The sequence below is a fragment of the Cervus elaphus genome, chromosome X (genome assembly GCF_910594005.1).
Source record: "Cervus elaphus chromosome X, mCerEla1.1, whole genome shotgun sequence".
NCBI classification, from domain to species: Eukaryota; Metazoa; Chordata; class Mammalia; order Artiodactyla; family Cervidae; genus Cervus; species Cervus elaphus.
Genome location: NC_057848.1, coordinates 58,484,421 through 58,501,440, shown reverse-complemented (window position 1 = coordinate 58,501,440; position 17,020 = coordinate 58,484,421). Strand labels below are relative to the sequence as shown.

Here is a 17,020-nt window from a genome sequence, read left to right as displayed (position 1 = left end):
GGAGGACTTTTCACATCTGCTTTCCATTTGGGATCAGCAAGAACAAACAAACAAACCAATGCACACTCATAAACAAACAGGCTAGTTGGATGTTTGCTCCTGACTGTAAACTGAGGCAATACTAGGGTTCACTTTAAGTATTTTTTCACGCTAAAGAATATTACTGTGGCTGCCTGATGTCCAATGTCACAAAACTCGTGTTTCATATAATTTGAATTTTTTTTACTTGTGGATAATTCTGGAATAGCCTGGTCCACAGGAGATTTTACACTTGAAGATCATGAGATCACCAAGCATTGTTGCAACTCAAGCAAGTGGAGACAAATTTGCTGTCACCTTGTTGGTATGAGGCAGCACACAAGCCCACATCTCCTCTCTCTCCTCACACAAGAAAAATTAGCATTTTTAAGAAGTTGTGCCATCCTATTTCAGACCTGAGTTTGCATTTGTGTTTGCTTGAGTATTCTTTTATATCCCCCCTTTCACATTTCAAAATGTTCTTTAAGTGGCCTTTAAGACATTTCAAGTATATTCCTAGGCACTATTTCTTTTGAATTGCTTTTCTGAATTGAGTCATTAACAGTAGGATCTATTTTAATTGATTATTTACTGAGTTATATGAAAGTGTGTATGGAATATATATTAATTTTGTACTCAGCTATACAAATGAATTCAGATATAACCTGTAATGGTTAGTTTTCCCTCTTTCAATTGGTTAATGTCTTAGTTACATTTTCCGCTTATTCTCATGTATGGAAATGTATACCATCATATTGGGAAAGCATCAAACACCACTTTTGTCTTTTGGTTTCTATACTGATAAACTTCTTTGGTCTTTTAGTATACCAGATTAAGAGATTTTGTATCATTTGACCCTCTTCACATTGACTGGTCATGGTACATTACTCCTTGAATATGCTACTCTGAACTATGTTGACTAATGTTTGGTGTGGTGAAAAGCAACCACACCTACAACCAGCGGTGCGATACTTCTCCAGCTGAGAGATGCATGGATAAGTAAGAAAATGCATTAAAAGAACTGCACTCAAGTGGTGTCCCAGTCCGAAGGTGTGCAAAGGATACCCTAGGGCAGAGGGGCTTGCAAGCTAGCTAGCTAAGTTGCTTCAGTTGTGTCTGACTCTTTGCAACCCTACGGACTGTAGCATGCCAGGCTCTGAGGAGAATCTATAGGATTCTCCAGGCAAGAATATTGGAGTGAGTGGACAAGATGGGTTGAAAAGGAAAGACTGTTCAACTCCAAGAAGAGGAACTGTGTTCTTTTTCACGTGCTGTGGGCCCTACAGCACAAAGTCTAGGTTGCTGCTGTTGTTCAGTCGCCCAGTCTTGTCCAACTCTTTGTGACACCATGGACTGTAGCCTGCCATGCTCTTCTGTCCATGGAATTCTCCAGGCAAGAATACTGGAGTGGGTTGCCATTTCTTTCTCCAGGGGATCTTCCCAACCCAGGGATCGAACCTGTGTCTCCAGCATTGCAGGCAGATTTTTTACCACCTGAGCTACCAAACGTGATCCACTGGATGAGGAAATGACAAACTACCCCAGTATACTTGCCAGGAGAATCCCATAAACTTTACAAAAAATAAAGTCTAGGGCTCCTCCCCTGATTCCAGTTCTTAGCCGGGGGCCCGCCTTGGAAACCTTGGCCCCGCCCCTTTGATTATGGCCCTGCCTCTTCAAGGGCGCGTTCAGTCGCTCAGTCGTGTCCAACTCCTTGCAACCCCATGAACCGCACCAGGCCAGGCCTCCCTGTCCATCACCAACTCCCGGCGTCCACCCAAACCCATGTCCATCGAGTTGGTGATACCATCCAATCATTTCATCCTCTGTCATCCCCTTCTCCTCCTGCCCTCAATCTTTCCCAGCATCAGGGTCTTCTCAAATGAGTCAGCTCTTCCCATCGGGTGGCCAAAGTATTGGAGTTTCAGCTTCAACATCAGTCCTTCCAATGAACACCCAGGACTGATCTCCTTTAGGATGGACTGACTGGATCTCCTTGCAGTCCAGGGGACTCTCAAGAGTCTTCTCCAACACCACAGTTCAAAAGCATCAATTCTTTGGCACTCAGCTTTCTTTATAGTCCAATTCTCACATCCATACATGACCACTGGAAAAACCATAGCCTTGACTAGACGGACCTTTGTTGACAAAGTAATTTCTCTGCTTTTTAATATGCTATCTAGATTGGTCATAACTTTCCTTCCAACGAGTAAGCGTCTTTTAATTTCATGGCTGCAGTTACCATCTGCAGTGATTCTGGAGCCCAGAAAAATAAAGTCTGCCACTGTTTCCACTGTCTCCCCATCTATTTGCCATGAAATGATGGGACCAGATGCCATGTTCTTAGTTTTCTGAATATTGAGCATTAAGCCAACTTAATCACTCTCCTCTTTCACTTTCATCAAGAGACTCTTTAGTTCCTCTTCACTCTCTGCCATAAGGGTGGTGTCATCTGCGTATCTGAGGTTATTGATATTTCTCCCAGCAATCTTGATTCCAGCTTGTGCTTCTTCCAGCCCAGCGTTTCTCATGATGTACTCTGCATATAAGTTAAATAGGCAGGGTGACAATATACAGCCTTGACATACTCCTTTACCTATTTGGAACCAGTCTGTTGTTCCATGTCCAGTTCTAACTGTTGCTTCCTGACCTGCATACAGGTTTCTCAAAAGGCAGGTCAGGTGGTCTGGTATTCCCACTTCTTTCAGAATTTCTCACAGTTTGTTCCACAGACATTCACGATGGTGTGATCACTCACACTCAGCTAGAGCCAGACATCCTGGAATGTGAAGTCAAGTGGCCCTTAGGAAGCATCACTACAAACAAAGCTAGTGGAGGTGATGGAATTCCAGTTGAGCTATTTCAAATCCTGAAAGATGATGCTGTGAAAGTGCTGCACTCAATATGTCAGCAAAGTTGGAAAACTCAGCAGTGGCCACAGGACTGGAAAAGGTCAGTTTTCATTCCAATCCCAAAGAAAGGCAATGCCAAAGAATGCTCAAACTACTGCACAGTTGCACTCATCTCACACGCTTGTAAAGTGATGCTCAGAATTCTCCAAGCCAGGCTTCAGCAATACCTGAACTGTGAACTTCCAGATGTTCACGCTGGTTTTAGAAAAGGCAGAGGAACCAGAGATCAAATAGCCAACATCTGCCGGATCATCAAAAAAGCAAGAGAGTTACAGAAAAACATTTATTTCTGCCTTATTTACTATGCCAAAGCCTTTGACTGTGTGGATCACAATAAACTGTGGAAAGGGCGCATTAGCCACGCCCATTTCCCCTTCGCGGGGCGGAGCCCTGATCATCTCCAAACCTAGGGAGGCTGCCCCTCACCACCACTGTTGCGCCTGCGCACTTCAGATCACCTGTCTCGTGGGCGGAGCCCACACTACTTAAGACTACTGCATTCTGTGTCAGGAAACCTCGGACCCGCCCCTCAGATTCGGACCCCGCCTCCTCGGGCGGGCGTTAGCCCAGACTCCTTCCCTTATTCCCGCCCCGCCCAACTCAGCCCGAGTGTCACGCCTGCGCAATAGCAACCACCAGGTCCTGTGGGCGGAGCCCAGCCCCACCAGTTACCGCCCGTGGCCCCGCCCACCTGGGACCGGGCCCACCTCCGCACACACGCACTTCCCGCCACGCCTCTTCGCCGCCCATTGCTGAGTCCAGTGGAGCTCGGAGAAGCAAGCAAGACGCGATGGACGGCCGAGTGCAGCTGATCAAGGCCCTCCTGGCCCTGCCCATTCGGCCCCAGACACGTCGGTGGAGGAACCCGATCCCCTTCCCCGAGACGTTTGATGGCGACACCGACCGGCTCCCAGAGTTTATCGTGCAGACGGGCGCCTACATGCTAGTGGACGAGAACCTGTTCACCAACGATGCCCTGAAGGTGACATTCCTCATCACCCGCATGACTGGGCCAGCCCTGCAGTGGGTGATCCCCTACATCAGGAAGCAGAGCCCCCTCCTCAACGATTACCGGGGCTTCCTGGCCGAGATGAAGCGGGTGTTTGGATGGGTGGAGGACGAGGACTTCTAGGCCTGGAGCGCCTCGGGTCTGGGGGCGGGTGCTCGGGAGAGGGTCCGCCGCGCCAGTCGCCGCCTCCCAGATCGCCACAGGCGTCCTCCCGCCGTGTCCTCCCTCACCTTCGGGTGGCTGCGATCTCCCCCGTGCTCGTGTCCCTTCCCGCGTAGTGCTTGCCTTTGTTCCAGGAATAGCTCTCCAGGTTCCCGCTGCTGTGGCCGCCCTCGGGCCAGCCAGGCCTCTCCCCTGCACACTTGGACTCGGTTCTGCGCTCTAACTGCAAGCCGGGCTCCTGTTATCCACGGGGCAGACCACCCACACCCGGCCACTGCCAACCACCCACCTCCTGCCAGACTCCCAGGCCCGCCTCCGGGTGGCCAGAGACCTGCGCTGTGGCGGCCATCACCGTGCACCGCATTCCATCCACAGCCTGCAGCCTTCGGCGATCTGGACTCACCCGGGAGGTGTCTGAGCTGGCCACAGCCTCTGGACAAACAAGGATTCCAACAGCTCGCCACCGTCCTGGAGGGGCCGGCCAGCCTTTCACCTGTGGAACCGAAGCCCTCCCTACTCCCAGAGACATCTTCTGTTCCTGCTGGGTGTGACTGCCAGGTCCCAGGGGTCCCTGGCAACCAAACCGAGTCGCTCATTTTCTCCGGTGGACCTGTTGGTTTCACCCAGAATCCAGTTCTCTTCTGAATGTGCAGCTGTCTCTCTGACGTGTGCCTTTTGTTCAGCACAGTAACCCCTGCACTCTGCCCAGCTCTTCTACACTACCTGGACAAACGTTTTTTCCTTATTTTCAATAAATGTCAGATGCTGTTGAAAAATAAATCGAGTCTCAATGAATATGGCACTGCGACCTCCCCAGTCCAGTAAGTGGGGTCCATGACTTGCTCAGAAGGTATGTCCTCTGCCATTCTGTGGCTGATGTGGGGTCTTGTATTATCCAGCAAAAAAGATAGCCCTGTGGTGGTCCTGGTGATGGAGACCCCACTGGTGATCATACAGTCCTGGATGCTGACTCTTCCAAACCCATCAGTTCCATGCCCCTTCCTTGGGAAATAGATCTGGATTCGATTTTGGCCAAGGAGATATCAGGAAGAAATCAGCTAGGAGACTTTGGGGAAAGACTTTCTCTTTTCCAAAAAGTTGCTTTTGAAAGCAAAATAGCTAATTTTTACAAATTATGAATCCCACACATTTGTTGGTGAACATCCGTCAAAGTTTTATTTAATCTATTACTGAGGAAGCTAGCAGAATGAGAGCTGGTTCAGAGAAAGCATTTACATTCATAGAGCTTTGATTGTTAAGCGGAGGAGAAGGGAGTGCAGAGCTGCTCTTGTTAAATGTAGGTGGAAACCTGGTTGAGATCATGCAGGAAAATAAAATTATATCTTTTCCAATGGGAAGAAAAGCAAAAAACGTTACTCCTTACTGTTTCTCTTTATGCTAACCTATTAAATCATGAGTGCTGAAAAAAGCCTCTGCTACTTCATCTATGGCTGGGCAACTTAAATTTCCTAATAGTCAATGATTGCAGATGGGCTGATAGGGCAACACTTGTGTGATATTAAAAGGCAATAGAATCATCTCTCCCTAATTTTTATTTTGAGTTATTTTTCCAGAATACATGAAAGAGTTAAAGAAAAGACTGAGCTTTGTTCATGCATGCGTTGGCTTAATATGTGGTAGAAAGCAAAAATGGGCCATGATTTCAGGACAAAAAGACTAAAGTTCACAGGCCAATCCTTTGACTTCTCTTCCTTCTGCGTCTAAGTCATCTGACTTTCGACTTTGTCTTAAATTGCTGTTTAATCACCTTTCACCTTTTGTTGTTTTTCTGCAGTTCATCAATAGCCTTGTGTACAATTGTCTATTTTCACAGTCTTTATATTATTACCACTTATTCTGGATGACTCAAACTCCGGAGATATTGCACCTTCCAGGAAATCTATTTCCATTAGTGTCCAATATCAGTTTACCACTAGCGAAATTTTTGACCATTGCACCATGACCACATCACAAGGGTTATCAGCACATCACTTACCACCAGTGATATAGTCCCCATTTCTAGCCAGCTCGCAGGTACTTGTGCTCCAAAATCCTATTTCATAATCTGCTTCTTAGGACCGCTTCTAGAACCAAATATTAGATAGGCCAAAAAGTTTGAGTTTCCCTAAGATGTTACAGAAAAACCCAAATGAACTTTTTGGCCAACTAAGTATTATACTTGTAAGTTCCCCCAGAAACATCTCAAAAGCACTTGTAAGAGAATGAAGGTTTGCATAAAGGGAGAATTTGAAGAGCTATACAGTTCCAAGGGTTTCCCCAGTGACACAGTGGTAAAGAATCTGCCAGAAATGCAGGAGACACAAATTTGACCCCTGGCTCGAGAAGATCCCCTGGAGGAGGGCATGGCAATTCACTCTAGTATTCTTGCCTAGAAAATCTCATGCACAGAGGAGCCTGCTGGGCTACAGTCCATGGGGTCGCAAAGAGTGGGACACGACTGAGCATGCACAGTTGCAATAGAGGCCTCAGCTTATCCTACAGGGATATCTAAAGCTAAGATGGCCATTCAGAAAATTTATGAATGGAGAAGATGAGGCAGGGTATTTGTGCCTCCACACCGACTGGTCATTGGATGTGGTCTTACCTGGAGGAAGTAGTGTACCCCTGGGCAAGGCAGCTCCCTTCAACCCATAGCAATTCCTAAAGGGTGATTCAGCTATATTCCTAGCATCTGGGGGCATGAGTGCCTCAATCATAAAGTGGGATCTGAGCAGTGCATTACATCATCCACTTCATTCATCAAGAAAGGAATGGGATCAGTATGATGGAACATAATTCAGCACTTAAAAGGAATAAGATACATTTATGCCAGCTGCTTTGGAGAGACTGTTGCAAGGTTTCTAGATAAAATGTGTAGAAAATTGCCTAATGTAACCCTCTTTTTTGTTAAATATACATTAACCCCCCAAAGGCTTACATATGAATACACACATCCACACATGTTATGTAGACATGAAGAACTAGGTGGTTAGTATGAATCACAAGAAGTGGGAAAGGGTTGATGCCATAGATGGAGTAGGGACTTTTGTGGAGGACTCCTACACAAAAGGAAAGGAAAAAAGCTGCACTAAAATGGGAAATAGATCTGGAGCAGATTTTGGCCAAGGTGGTGTCGGGAAGGAATCATCTAGGAGGCTTTGGGAGGGGTTAATATGTATCCCTGAAAACTGGAAAATCAATAGAAACTTGTGAGAGTGATATAATCTTAATCGGGGTCCTGACAAGAAGTAGATGCTACACACAAATGTAGCAGTGAGGAAAAATTAAATGAAGAGACTGTGTAAAAGGGTTTCAGTGTGGTTAAAAGAAATTGTAATACATTGGATAAATTTTTTACAGATACTCACTCCTCACTACCCACTCCCCCCCCGCCCCCGCCACCTTTAGGATGGAGTATACACACCTGTTCCTCTGAATTTAGTCTTGGCCATGCACTTGCTTTCATCAGTGAGATATGAGCAGACATGAAGTGCCTAGAGGATTTCAATATACTTGTGTGGTTTTGCTAGTCTTCTTGCACTCATATGATTGTCTTGAGAAGAGCTTGCCCCAGGTAGCTGCTGATCCCAGTGTTTGAGCTGCATAGTAATTCACATGGAGCAGATCTGAACACAGTTTGCATCCTAGAGCCAAGCCCATCCAAACTGCATCTTGAAGCAGAATAGCCCCCAAATAACCCATAGCACATGAGCAAGGAGAACAGGTGACTGTCCTAAGTTTTGGGGAGGTATCTTATACAGCATTATTGTAGCAATAGCTAACTATTACTGACACCAACAAGAGATTTTGAAATACCCTGAGGCTAGCAATAGTGGGGAGCTGTTACCTCCCCCCAAAGCATGAAGGGGTAGTGTTAGTCACTCAGTCCTGTCCAACTCTTTGTGATCCCATGGACTGTAGCAAGCTCATCAGGCTCCTCTGTCCATGGACTTCTTCAAGCAACAATACTGGAGTGGGTTGCCATTTCCTTCTCCAGGGGATCTTTCTGACCCAGGGATGGAACCCAGGTCTCCTGCATTGCAGGCAGATTCTTTACTATCTGAACCACCAGGGAAGAAGGGGTAGTAACAGCAGGGAATAGTTACTGGAACACAGTAACCTGGACAGAATTTGTGGCCTTTGGTAGAAGAACTCAGCCACAGCCATCTTTTAGTCTGGTAGAGATGGAGCCTTCCCAGTGGCCAAACTCAACAAGAATCCAGAAGGCAAGGGAGATATTTATGCAGTCCATAATGGTCAGCTTCCTGGGCACAGAGTAGGGTGAAGGAGAGCAGTAATAAAGGAACAAATGGAAGATACTGAGAAGATATACGAACAATCCATTCCAAGTGAGGAACATGCAAAGAGATGCACAATCATATTAGTAATCAGAGAGATTTTAAATAGAACAACATGGGATCCCATTTCAAAACTATTATGTTGGTAATAGTAAAAATAATGACAATATCAAGTGTTGAAGTGACATGGGGAAATGAGAATTCTCATATACTTCTTTTTTTAAATTTTATTTGGCTGTGCTGGGTTGCTGAGTGCGGGCTTCTCATTGCGGTGGCTTCTCTTGTTGCAGAACATGGGCCCTAGAGTGTGCTGGCTTGGTAGTTGTGGCACATGAGCTTAGTTGGCCTGCAGTATGTGGGATCTTCCCAGGCCAGGGGTAGAACCCATGTCCCCTGCATTGGCAGGCAGATTCTTAACCACTGGACCACCAGGAAAGTCCTCATATACTGCTTTTGACAGTACAACAAAATTGGAGATGAATGTGGCAATGCCTTATAAAATTTGACATACATACCCTACAAACAAGCAATTCCAATAAAGATGTTGCCCGTAGCATTTAAAAAAATAAAAAGTGTGTTATGACTAGGAACTCTCTTAAGCTGTATAGCACCATTGTCTACATTAATAAAAGGTGCCCCCTTGTGGTGAAAGCAATCTTATGTGTGCACAGTGCGGCAATCAGATGGTATTTTTCTGCTTAAAAAAAGCAACTCAAAAAAAAAAAAAAAAAAGCAACTCATAGTAAGTTCCATTGTTTGACTTGGTGAAATGGCTTGGGGCTGGAGTGCAGCCTCAGTTACTAGCTTGGTAAGGGGCACTTCAGAAATGAACAACCTTCTGGACCATAAGCAGCATCCCTGTTTGTAGTCCCTGAAAATTGGAAACATTAAGTATCATTATGGAAAATATACATACATATATATATATATAGATATTTCTTTTTGTCCTCTTATATATAGTCACTTTAAATTTCAGAAAAGTTTCAAGAATAGTTCAAGAAACTCCTATGTTCTTTATTGCATTAGCTTTTTCTCTTTCTCTATTTAGCTGTAAATATATATATATATAATACGTATTTTCCAAATCATATGCATCATAATACATATAATACACCATATAATAATATGCATCATTTATATATAAACATATATGTACATATACACATATATCACTATGTATACGAATTTTGTAATTATTTGACAGTAAGTTCATTAAAAACAATAAAATATATCTAGAAGAAACAACAACTAAGATAATATTTAAAGGTTAAATACCAAATGCTTTCTTCTGAGGTCACAAACTGGACAGAATTATGTAGTAGCACCATTTTTGTTCACAATGTCTTGGAGGTCTTAGCACAACTAGTCAATAAAAGGAAATAAAGGGTATTAAGATAAGTGAAATAAAACCTACTATTTGAGGGCCTGACAGTATATAGAAAATTTCAATAAATCTAAACAATTAGAATATTTCTATTAATTCTAAATATTAATTCTATTTCTAAATTCTATTTCTAAATATTAATTCTAAAATATTATTAATTAATATATTTCTAAATAATTAGAAATAATATATTAAATGATTTTGCTGAATTCATGAATAATGTATAAAAATTTAAAGCAGAGAATGACAAGTATTTGTGACAATGTGAAGAAATTAGAGTCCTCATATATTGCTAGTAAAATGGTGCAGCTACTGTGAAAAACAGTCTGGCAGTTCCTCAAAAAGTTAAGCATAGAGTGAATACCATATGACACAACCAGCAATTTCACTCCTAGGTATGTACTTAACAGAACTGAAAATATACATCCTCACAAAAGCTTGTACATGAATGCTTATAGCAGCACTATTCATAACTACCCCAAAGTGCAGACAACTCAAAAGTCCAGGAAGTGATGAATGAATAACCAAATATGGTATATCCATGTATTGGAATATTATTCAACCATAAAGAGGAATGAAGGACTGAAACATTTGATGAACCTAGAAAACATAGCACTTAAGTGAGAGAAACCAGCACAAAAGGCCACATATTATGTGATTCTATTTATTTGAAATATCCAGAACAGGCAAATATATAGATGCAGGGAGTTGATTAGTGGTTGTTGCAGCTTGTGGGAGGGGATAATGGGGAGGCACAGGGTTTCTTTTTGGGGTAATGGAAATGTTTTAAAATTCAGTTCAGTTCAGTTGCTCAGTCATGTCTGACTCTTTGTGACCCCATGGACTGCAGCACACCAGGCCTCCCTGTCCATCACTAACTCCCAGAGCTTGCTCAAACTCATGTCTATCAAGTTGGTGATGCCATTCAACCATCTCATCCTCTGTCATCCCCTTCTCCTCCTGCCTTCAATCTTTCCCAGCATCAGGGTCTTTTCCAGTGAGTCGGTTCTTCACATCAGGTGGCCAAAGATTGGAGCTTCAGCTTCAGCATCAGTCCTTCCAAAGAATATTCAGGAATGATTTCCTTTAGGATGGACTGGTTTAATCTCCTTACAGTCTGAGGGACTCTCAAGAGTCTTCTCCAACACCACAGTTCAAAAGCATCAATTCTTCAGTGCTCAGCTTTCTTTATAGTCCAAATCTCACATCCATACATGACTCCTGGAAAAACCATAGCTTTGACTAGATGGACCTTTGTCAGCAAAGTAATGTCTCTGCTTTTTAATATGCTGTCTAGGTTGGTCATAGCTTTTCTTTCAAGGAGCAAGCATCTTTTAATTTAATGGCTGCAGTCACCATCTGCAGTGATTTTGGAGCCCAAAAAAATAAAGTCTGTCACAGTTTCCACTGTCTCCCCATCTATTTCCCATGAAGTGATGGGACCAGATGCCATGATCTTAGTTTCTTGAATGTTGAATTTTCAGCAGATTTTTCACTCCCCTCTTTCACTTTCATCAAGAATCTCTTTAGTTCCTCTTTGTTTTCTGCCATAAAGGGTGGTGTCATCTGCATATCTGAGGTTATTGATATTTCTCCTGGCAATCTTGATTCCAGTTTGTGCTTCATCCAGCCCAGCATTTCTTATGATGTAATCTGCATACAAGTTAAATAAGCAGGGTGACAATATACAGCCTTGACATACTCCTTTCCCAATTTTGAACCAGTCCATTGTCCTATGTCCAGTCTGAACTGTTGCTTCTTGACCTGCATACAGATTTCTCAGGAGGCAAGTAAGGTGGTCTGGTATTCCTACCTCTTTAAGAATTTTCCATAGTTTGTTGTGATCCACACAGTCAAAATCCTTGGTGTAATCAATAAAGCAGAAGTAGATGTTTTTCTGGAACTGTCTTGCTTTTTCTATGATTCAATGGATGTTGGCAATTTGATCTCTGGTTCTTCTTCTGTTTCTAAACCAGCTTGAACTTCTGGAAGTTCTCAGTTCACATACTGTTGAAGCCTGGCTTGGAGAATTTTGAGCATTACTTTGCTAGTGTGTAAGAAGAGTGCAATTATCGAGGTAGTTTGAAAATTCTTTGGCATTGCCTTTCTTTGGGATTGGAATGAAAACTGACATTTTCCAGTCCTGTGGCCACTGCTAGTTTTCCAAATTTGCTGGCATATTGAGTACAGCACAGGTAGTGGTAATGGTTGTACAGAGGAGGGCATGGCAACCCACTCCAGTGTTCTTGCCTGGAGAATCGCCATGCACAAGGAGCCTTGGGGGCTACAGTCCATGGGGTCACAAAGAGTCAGACACAACTGAAGTGACTTAGCATACATGTACACAATGGTTGTACAACTCTGTGAATATATTAAAAACTACTGACTTGTATAGTACTTTTAAAGAGTGATATTGTAGTGTGTGGACTATATCTCAACAAAGCTATTGTGAAAAGCTAATTGTATTCTTATTTCCTAAAAATAAACTAGTGGAATAGTATTTAACAAAATAATACCATTTATTATAGTTTATACATTACCAAATACCCAGAAATAAAATATTTGCAATATTTCAACACTGGAAAATCCAAAATATTACTGAACTAAATTGAGTAGTAAAATAAATGGAAGGCTATAATATGTTAATGAATTGAAAGACTCAAAATTGTTACATTATATATTCTTCCCAAATTTATTTTTAGATTCAGTGTGATTCCAGTCAAAACTAAGCAGCCTTTAGAAGAAAATACAGGAGGAAATCTTCATGATATTCAGTTATTCTTAAACAGGATACAAAAGTTAACCATAAAAAATTGATAAGTGACTCTAAAATGTATATGAAAAGGCAAAGAATCTAGAACAGCCAAGTCACTATTGAAGAAGTACAAGGCTGGATGACTTACACTACAGGACATCAAGGCTTATTGTAAAAAAAAAAAGCACATGGTATTTGTGTGCAGATAGACAAATAGACAAATGGAATACAATAAAAAGTCCAGAAAAAAATTCACACTTATATAGTCACCTGATTTATGACAAACCCACTGTCTCAGTTCAGTATGGGAAAGAATGGCCTTTTCAATAAATATTATTGGGTCAATTAGATATCCATATTGAAAAAATTAACATTATCCCTTACCTCCCACCAAACATAAAAATTAATTCAGTATAGATTATAGACTTAAATTTGAAAGCTAAAACCACCTTTCTGAATGTTGGAAATATTCTACACATTGATCTAGGCAGTAGTTACATATATATATATATATATATGTAAAAATTCATCTAGACCTGTGCTTAAGATTTTTGCTCTCTACTGGATGTAGTCTATATCTCATGTTTTTAAATATAAGAAAAGAAAAAGAAAGGATTGCATATTTAGATAAATAGTAGAGAAGTTGCAGAACATCAAATACAAAGAAAAGCTCTTAAAACAACCAAAGAAGAACACAAAATTAAGCTGACAGCTAATTTATTAACAGTAAAAATAGAGGCTAAAAGACTATGGAATAATACTGTTTTTAACACTATGATTCAAATTTATCACATTTTAATATTTCTAATATAAGGGTGTTTCCTACAACTAATTTTAGTCTTATAAACTATTGTTGACCAAGTGGTCCTTGTGACATAGTATCATTGCCTGCTCCGGTGCAAAAAGAAAAAGTACTTGCAGCAAATCTTTCAGAACTAATGCCCACAGATAAAGGAAATGAGAGTGGAATAGTCATAACTATTGCATCACTAATGTTTGGGGCACATAGTACAATATTGTGAGGATAAACAACATATGGGTGATTCTGTAAATGAAAGGGAAAACAAATTATTTTAACAACTATTTTAACAAATAATTTTAAACAATTATTTTAACAAAAATAATTTTTTAAAAGAATGGGGAAAAATACATTTTCAGAAATGAAAGGCATAGAATTTTCCCCTAATATATCATTGTTAAAAGAGTATATCTAAAGGGTACTTTACAAGAGGAAAATTATACCAGTAAAAACATCTGGGATGAAAGAAGAGATGATATGTGGCTAAATCTAAACAAACTATAGCACAAATATTTAATTTTGAGATTAAAAAATGAATGAAGCTTAAGTAATGACAAGAAGAGTACTTACCCTGATCACAAGAAGAGGTGATTATTTGTAATTAAAAGGTTCCAAGCTCTTTGCATTCTTTCATTAATTTCTTCTATTAGTTAAGAAGTTAAATTCTCTATTTCTATTCTTTTAGTGGTTGCTGTGAAAAGTTAACATCCACATTTAACAATATAGAAAATTAACTGATACAAAGAAATTAGAACAATATAATTGACAAAAACTTAGACTCTGACAATGCCAAGTACTAGTGAGGAAATGGGAACACATATATTGAGGAGCATAAATTAAGAATTATTTTGGAAAACAACTTGGCAGTGCCTTTGGATTAGTTTCCCTATAAGCTGACTCTGGCCAAGGACTCATGTAAAAGTAATGTATATCAAGAAGTGGTCCAAAAAATATATGGACAGGAAAGTGGGGAAGTGGACTGTGGAGGGGGTGCAGGGAAGAGAGTCAAGCAATATTTTCTACCAACCAAAGTCTCCCAGAGAATCCCATATCCATCAATCATTAGTTTAAATTACAAGGTACTAAGTCTTCATGCTTACAGATGAAGGGGTTTCTGATAGCCTGTGGGCAGTCCTATGAGAAAGAGCCACAGACTCTGGCTATTGGGAACAAAAGCACAGAGGAGCTGAGGTGCATGAAAATGGTAGAGAGTTCTAAAACAGCATTACCAGCATCTGCTTCAATAAGCATTTGTTTCAGGATTCAATAACAAGACACCTAGAGACTGCCCCTCCAGTCCCTCTTACAGTTGTTTGCAGATATCTGTTTATCTGTACTGTTCTGAAGAAGACGGCAGAAACATGGACCTTGTCTCAAGATGATGATGAAACACAATCATGTGAATGATGCACATCTAATATTTTTGGTACATATTAGGAGCTCAAGACACATAAATCTTCATCACTTTTAATATTAGATACTAACATGTTTTATTTTAGGCAGAGTGAACAACGCTGCCCTGATGTTATGGCTACCTTACACAGCAAGTTCTTTGCTCCTCATCTTTATAGCCTTGATTATGTAAATTGTGTGGATATCAATTCATCAAATAATGGGTTCAAATGACCCCTGGTGGCCTGAGGTTCTGGGATTGCCCAGGAGTGTCCTAATCAAAGCGCTCTAGTGATCTGATAAAACTGAACATTCATGGAGAAGGAAATGGCAACCCACTCCAGTAATCTTGCCTGGAAAACCCCATGGACAGAGGAGCCTGGCAGGCTACAGTCCATGGGATCACAAGAGTCCGACACGACTTAGCGACTAAACCATCCACCACTACAAAGTGAATGTATGCCTAAAGATAATGTGTGAAAAGGATATTTGCCATATACTAGCTAGTTTTTTGGTGGGAGGGTGGGAGTCAGGGAAGACTTGGGGTTATTTTTTCATCAACTTCCATTTTATGCTTATTTATAATGGCCATTATTTTTACTAATACTGTAAAACTATGAAAATGAATAAAATACTAAAAGTTTCATATAGCCCAAAATTTATAGTATGATGACTTTATTTTATATGATAATATGAATTAAAACATGTATCTGTCACAGATGTAAAAAAAAAAAAAAAACAAACAAAAAAACCCTGAACATTCAGGCAGAATATCCATTCAACTCATTTGGGAGATAACTGGATGGTTGAAGAGAGAAAGACTTTGAATGCATCCAGAGTAAGAGTGCCATTCAAGTAATGGAAGTACAGAAAAGAGCTGAGAATGATGGTTATAGTCAAGATGTTATGCATCTTTGACTTTCAAGATAGGCTGTCTCTGTGTGATTCTATGAAGGTAGAATAAAGTAGAGTACTGGAGCCATTGGGAGGATTATAGGCAATCCTCCATGTTGAAAGTCAATTTGAATGTTCATATCCTTTAACCATATATTCTCTAAACAACTGGTCCAGAACCACTTTAGACTAAATCTTCTGCTTAAGATTTCTTGGTGGGTGTGATTGTGGGCTCCACATTTGTGGGTAGTTACATATTAAGTTTTATTTGATGTTCAGTCCTTTTGTTTTCTCTCAATATCTCATGGAAGGTATTCTTTCTATTTTATTCAATATTCTACTTGGCAAATTTGCTAGAGTTAGCAAATTGAGTATACATGTGTTTCTTCTTTCGGGAGGATGGGAACCCTTCATTGCTATAGACCTCCATGGACTTTGAAAAGGTCTCAATTCAACTTCACCATAATCTTTATCTCTAGAATGTCATTTAACATCCAATACCTGAAAGTTGATTGATAAGCTTTCATATTACGAGTTGGATATTGCTCCTTATAGAGACCTAAAAATGATTATTATTTTTTAAATTAAAAAAAATGATTTTTAAAATTCTAGCTGTATTATTTTCATACTTTCAGATGTCAACAATCTCTACCAACCTCATTGTTTCGGGATGAGAGTGGGATGTGAAAGTGGAAGCAAAAGTGTTCCAAATGTCTTGATTACGGTAAAGTAGAAGAGAGCAGAGGCACAAAGCAAATATATTCTAAAAACCTCATTTTTTTGTTGACAGAAGTGAAGCAGGACAAAAGAGAACATGTTATTGTGGCAAAGAGTACTTATCTCTAACACCATACAAAAAAATAAACTCAAATCAGATTAAGATCTAAATGTAAGACCAGAAACTATAAAATTCTAAGAGAAAAACATAAGCAGAACATTCTCTGACATAAATTACAGCAAGATCCTCTATGACCCACATCCCAGAATAATAAATAAAAACAAAAATAGACAAATGGGACCTAATTAAACTTAAAAGCTTTTTCACAACAAAGGAAACTATAAGTAAGGTGAAAAGGCAGCCTTCAGAATGGGAGAAAATAATAGCAAATGAAACAACTGACAAAGAATTAATCTCCAAAATATACAAGCAGCTCATGTAGCTCATACCAGTAAAATGAATGACCAATTAAAAAGTGGGCCAAAGAACTAAACAGACATTTCTCCAAAGAAAACATAGAGATGGCTAATAAACACATGAAAAGATGCTCAACATCTTTCATTATTAGAGAAATGCAAATCAAAATCATAATGAAGTATCATCTCACACTGGTCAGAATGGCTGCCATTAAAAAATCTACAAACAATAAATGCTGGAGAGGGTGTAGAGAAAAGGGAAC

The 17,020-nt window shown here is 40.6% G+C and overlaps 1 long non-coding RNA gene across 2 annotated transcripts; it reads right to left on the bottom strand.

Moving 5' to 3' along the window:
- Window positions 1-5,259: 5,259 nt before the first annotated feature.
- On the bottom strand, window positions 5,260-16,569 carry LOC122689515. Of its 2 annotated transcripts, XR_006339835.1 has the most exons (4): window positions 13,908-16,569; window positions 9,675-9,761; window positions 7,526-9,270; window positions 6,174-6,185 (listed from the first exon to the last, which is right to left on the bottom strand). It is a non-coding gene; the product is annotated as an uncharacterized LOC122689515 (long non-coding RNA). The 2 variants fall into 2 exon arrangements; XR_006339834.1 differs by having other exon boundaries at window positions 5,260-9,270.
- Window positions 16,570-17,020: the final 451 nt, after the last annotated feature.